This window comes from Oreochromis niloticus, linkage group LG17 (genome assembly GCF_001858045.2).
Source record: "Oreochromis niloticus isolate F11D_XX linkage group LG17, O_niloticus_UMD_NMBU, whole genome shotgun sequence".
In the NCBI taxonomy this organism is placed as follows: domain Eukaryota; kingdom Metazoa; phylum Chordata; class Actinopteri; order Cichliformes; family Cichlidae; genus Oreochromis; species Oreochromis niloticus.
This window is the reverse complement of record NC_031981.2, coordinates 34,616,803-34,622,186: the sequence shown is the minus strand read 5'-3', so window position 1 is coordinate 34,622,186 and position 5,384 is coordinate 34,616,803. Positions and strand designations below refer to the sequence as shown.

General features: G+C 39.7%; 1 protein-coding gene across 1 annotated transcript in view; it reads left to right on the top strand.

Moving 5' to 3' along the window:
* arid2 (AT-rich interactive domain 2) overlaps window positions 1–88 on the top strand; it is a 39,546-nt gene extending 39,458 nt beyond the window's left edge. The window contains exon 22 of the mRNA XM_005460425.4: window positions 1–88. This exon is cut by the window's left edge and continues 1,678 nt beyond it. The gene's annotated coding sequence lies outside the window, so the exon portion shown is untranslated.
* The last annotated feature ends 5,296 nt before the right edge of the window (window positions 89–5,384 follow it).

Below are 5,384 nucleotides of genomic sequence, written 5' to 3'. Positions count from 1 at the left end.
CCTAACAGTCTGTTAGAGATTGGCTTTATTTACTTTGGTGACTGTTTATAGTTTTTAAATAAAACACTGAACATTTTGTTTTGTTTTACTCTTGTTTCTTGCTTCATTTTCTCCCGCTTTAGCACTGATTGGCACGATTAGCACCACGTATACTTCCTGCGTTCGGTGTGTTACGTATGTGGATTGAATTGAACAACAATTATTTAAATTTAATAAAAAATTATATTTTTTTTGTAATACCATTTATTGAGATGGTTCTAGTACTGTGATTGAGCATGTGTAAAGACTTGGCGAGTACATTTAGTTACAAGTGAGCAAAAGGTTAAATTGCTGAAAATTGTAGGTGAACATTTAAAATACTAAAACAATACTTAGTTGCTGAACAGTTAATGGTTATACTGTTGTTATATGTATGACAAGAATTAAAAATTAAGACCCTAAGGTGCACTTAAAATCCTTTAATTTTCTCAAAAATCGACAGCACACCCTTTGTATGAATTCTGGTTGTGCTTACTGACCAAGAAATTATTTTTTTGTGGTACACGGTGCTCAAAAATCTATCAAAATATGTTTTATTACGACTTCGGTAAGCTACGAAGCTGCACCGCTTGATGGATTGTTGGAGCATTACGGCTACCGTAGTCAGGAGCCTCGCGGAGTAATACGTAAATGGCACATGTTACGAGACATTTTCAAACTCAAGGCTATCAGTCACGTTTTGGTTTGGTTAATGCTAAAGTAATTGACACTAACTTTATCAGTAAGGTAGCTAAAATTAACTGACAGTGAATAAACTAAATATGAAATGCTTTTAATAAAGTGTGAAAATTATACTTAAGCGGTCTGCCAAAAATAGTGGATAACAATAAAGAGGGACTAGTAAAAGTCTAGAAGCTTGTTTCTAATATTTAAAATTCTGACACTTGGGTAGCTCTGCTGTTTTTGTTTTTTGTCAGGGTCACACAAAGCCTTTCTTGTTAGACTCATGGATAAATGTTTAAAGTGGTTACCCACAGTGGGTAGCTCCACATGTTTGATGGGGCAAATTTCTCATGCTGCTTGCCAAAACAAATGTGTCTCCATCACGGCTGATTTAAAAAGACTACCAAATGTTCTAAGTATATATTGTTAGCTTATGGTTATGAATAACTACTGGATAAAGTGAATGCTAAAAGTTAGCAATGAATAGTTAAGAAATTGGGTAATCCTAAATATATATATATTTTAACCAAACCTCCTTGGGGAAAAAATATAATTGATAAATGAACAAAGTAATATTCTTCTTAACATGTATTCAATTCCTTTCTCAATCTGCACTCAAATCAATAAAGGCAAAATAAAACCTGCACTTTTATTTGTTTTGTTAATTGCATTTATACAAGTATCAACATGAGCCGTTTTGACATTCTTATCAGTTCCCTGGTGATCGTGGCTCAAGAGTTGGCAGTTCGTCTTGTAATGGGAAGGGAAGGTTGCCGGTTCGAGCCCCGGCTCCGACAGTCTCAGTCGTTGTGTCCTTGGGCAAGACACTTCACCCGTTACCTACTGGTGGTGGTCAGAGGGCCTGGTGGCGCCAGTGTCTGACAGCCTCGCCTATGTCAGTGCGCCCCAGGGCGGCTGTGGCTACAATGTAGCTTGCCATCACCAGTGTGTGAATGGGTGGATGACTGAATAATGTAAAACGCTTTGGGGTCCTTAGGGACTAGTTAAAGCACTATACAAATATAGGCCATTTACCATTTCCTGAGATATTTCTACAACTTGAAGTCTACCTGTTCCTAATGTCAATCACTAGATGTAAAAAGCCACACACACGCGTCCATCAGGTCTCAGTTAGTGGGAAAGGCAAACAAATTGTCTGTAGACTTGGAAACAAGCTTATGCCAAGGAACAAACATACAAAGGAATACAGAAAATACCCAAGAGCTGACTTGCTTCCATTATTCTGAAACGGAAGAAGTCTGGAGCCATCCAGTTATCATTACATTTTTGCTGTCGATTACCAGTTTCCCCAGATCTGGCTGCCCAGCCAAACCGAGTGCTTGGGACAAAGAGCCTTTTTTTCAGACAGGTAACCCAGAACCTGAATGAACAGCATAGTCACTGAGTTCCTTTGTAGACATGAGAGAACACCAGTGCAGAGTTTCACCAAAGTGACCTTTACAGTAATGTCCCCGTTGAAAGAATTTCTCACTAAAAGGCATGTGACAGGCTGCTAAGAGATAGCAAAAAAGCCCACAAACCAGCACAAAGAGTACAATCCTCCATTCTGATGAAACAAAGATTGAATTATTTGACCACAATTCACAGTGGCATATAGAAAACAAACAAGCAAACAACAGACACTGAGCAGGAAATAGCATCCTTATAGTAAGACACAGTGGTAGCAGGATCATGGTGTAGGGATGGCTTCCTGCAGCTGTGGCAGGGAGACTAGTCAGGGGAGAGGAAAAGAGGAATCATTATATATGTAGAATAATGGAAGGAAAAGTATATCAATCCACTGAGTGGGAAGTGCATACTGAAACAAGAAACAGAAAAGGCTGAAAAATTCATACAACCACAGATAATTTTCAAAGGAATGACTTCAAACAGATGCAATTCAAAGATGTAATCAGTGAGAGGGAGGAGAATAGTAATGAATGAATGAGTGGGGGAAAAAAACATAAAAGAAACAAAGAGTGGAAGGATCCTGCTCCTGTTACTCCAAACCCATCTAAATGATCTACAATGAGGGACATGACAGTCTGTTAAAAACAGGTCTAAACAATTGGTAACACCGTGAACCTCAGACGACTCCTTCCCTGGGCCCGTCTCTCTGTTCAGAGAGATCTGAACAGATGCCAGTGCTTTTAATATTCAACCCTCTGTTTTCATGCTTGGTTGCTGGGACTTCAAACAGCACTCTTTTCTGATACAACCCAACAACCTCCATTTGCTGGCGAGCTCAACCTTTTGTTCCGTTTAACCACCGGACACTTTCTCTTGGCTCGATCCTTTTAACATAATTGAATAGTTAATGACTTTGCTCAGCGCTCCACTTCCCACAGCTCCCAAAACATCTTTTGTGCATAATGTGACACTGCAGAAAGCTTTCAGGATTCATCAAAAGTCACACTGTGTTGGGGCATTCAGCAGTAATCTGACACTTTGTGTTGATTTTTTATTCTGCTCAGTGCCCAGCCGAGGTGCTAACCTGATTGTCGTCCTTATGATATTTGTGTGGGCAATAAGAAAAATGTTGGTTTTAGATTACATAAATGTAGGTTTAGTTTAGCAACAGGCAATGCAACTGCACCACTAATCTTGTGGTTTGGATCTTTGGTAGGTTTCAGTAGTTCCTCTAGCAATTCAATTCAATTTTATAAAAGTAGTGCCAAGTCACAACAACAGCGACCTCAAGGTGTTTTATATTATATTTATATTTTAAAATAATACAGAGAAAACCCCAACAATCAGACAACATCCTGTGAGCAAGCACTTGGCAACAGTGCGAAAGAAACCTCCAACAGAACCAGGCTCAGGGGGAAGAAGTTACTACTATAACTACTGCCACACCCCCAAAAGCAAAATAAGTACAACAATATCAAGACTTCTAGAAGCGGTAGAAGTAAACTTCTACCGCTCCACCATTGAGAGCCTTCTGACTTACTGCTGCACACTCTGGTTCAACTGCTGCACTGCGGAGGACAAGAGGAAACTGCAGCGGGTGGTGAGGGCAGCAGAGCGGGCAATCGGCACTTCACTAACTCCCCTCAGAGACATCTATACTGGCAGACTTCAGCAGAAAGCCAGCATCATCATCAAAGACCCCTCGCACCCTGGACACTCACTTTTTTCCCCCCTTCCCTCTGGTAAACGCTACAGGTCCATCAGGTCGAAGACAAACAGACTCAACAGAAGTTTTTACCCACAGGCTGTCAAACATGCCCTACCTCCACCCTGATTGGAGGATAACTGCACTGCCAACACTCATGGACATTACAAGCCTTACATCACTTCTAATTCCTCGCGCTGTCAAGCTCATTGTGACATCACTGGTCTAGTCCAATCGTCTTCAGGCCAGTCAGCCTGGTGCAATGGTGCAAAGGATATTTTCTTACTGACAATTGAGCATGGTATAGACACCACAGCCTATCTGAGTACTGTTGCTGACTATGACTGTAACTTTATGACAGTGTACCCATCTTCTGATGGCTCCTTCCAGCAGGTTAACGTGCCATATCACAAATCTCAAACTGATTTCTTGAACTTTTCCAGGTTCAAGACACCGTTCTGGTTTCAGAATCTTTCCAGCATCTAGGTGAATCTATACCATGAAAAATTAAGTCTGTACTATATTTAAAAACAATAAAGTCCATTGGGTGTAAATGTACCTCTCCTGCCCTTGAAAAGCCACACTACACATTTATCTACTTTGTACCTGTATGGGTAGAAATTGACTTTTAATACCCTTATTTATAATAGCCATTGTGTGCGGGGATCGTGAAACGGAAATGCCAAACTGATTAAGCACACTAGACCTTCAAAATGGCAAATAGAACTGTTGTTGTTTTTTCCCAGTCCAAAGACAAAATGTCAGAAAACAAAATGACAGATGACACAGTAATTTATTTTCAGAGGTTTCAGTGGGTGGGCAGATGTTTCCTGGGAGTGTGCAGCCACACCCCAGCTCATCCTTAAACACACCTCTGCTCCCTTCTATAAAGTTTCAGTCAGTTAGAAAGTGCTGGCAGTGTTTTTACTGTTGTGGTCTTTGTTCCAAACAAATAATCTCTTTTCAGTCAAGGCTGCGTGATTATAAGCACAGAATTTGTGGTCGATTAAAATTTCTGGCTTATACCTACATTTGTTTTTACTACTAGCACATGCTCTGCCTCAGGTAACATTAAGCTAGTAAGAGATGGTTTGTGTAGATGTGTGTTTTTCTAAAGTAGGCGGGCAGAGAAATAGACTACTGTGTAAAAACAGACATCTGTACACTGCTATTATGTTGTTTTCATCAGACTGGACAGAGTTAGTATAAAATGTATCTTTGATAGGACCTGGGACTTTGGACTAACTCTACCACACACACTAAACTTCAGCACTCTGTTTACTGCATCGTGACTTATCATGTGTGCTTGATTGTATGTAAGTTTCATATGTATTTATTCACGTTTTAAATTATAATAAGAGTGTTATTATAATTGTGTACTGATTTATTTGGATTAATCATTTGGAGTTATTGGATTAATGAGATAAATCAGCAATATAGGCGACAGTCCTTATAACTTAAAAGAAAGCGTAAGTGAATGCTGAAAAAAGTCTGCCTCCTCATCCACCTGTTGCTGCTTCTCTTTCCATGTAAATGCCAGATAGAAGGTATTCGCTTTGTAATATTC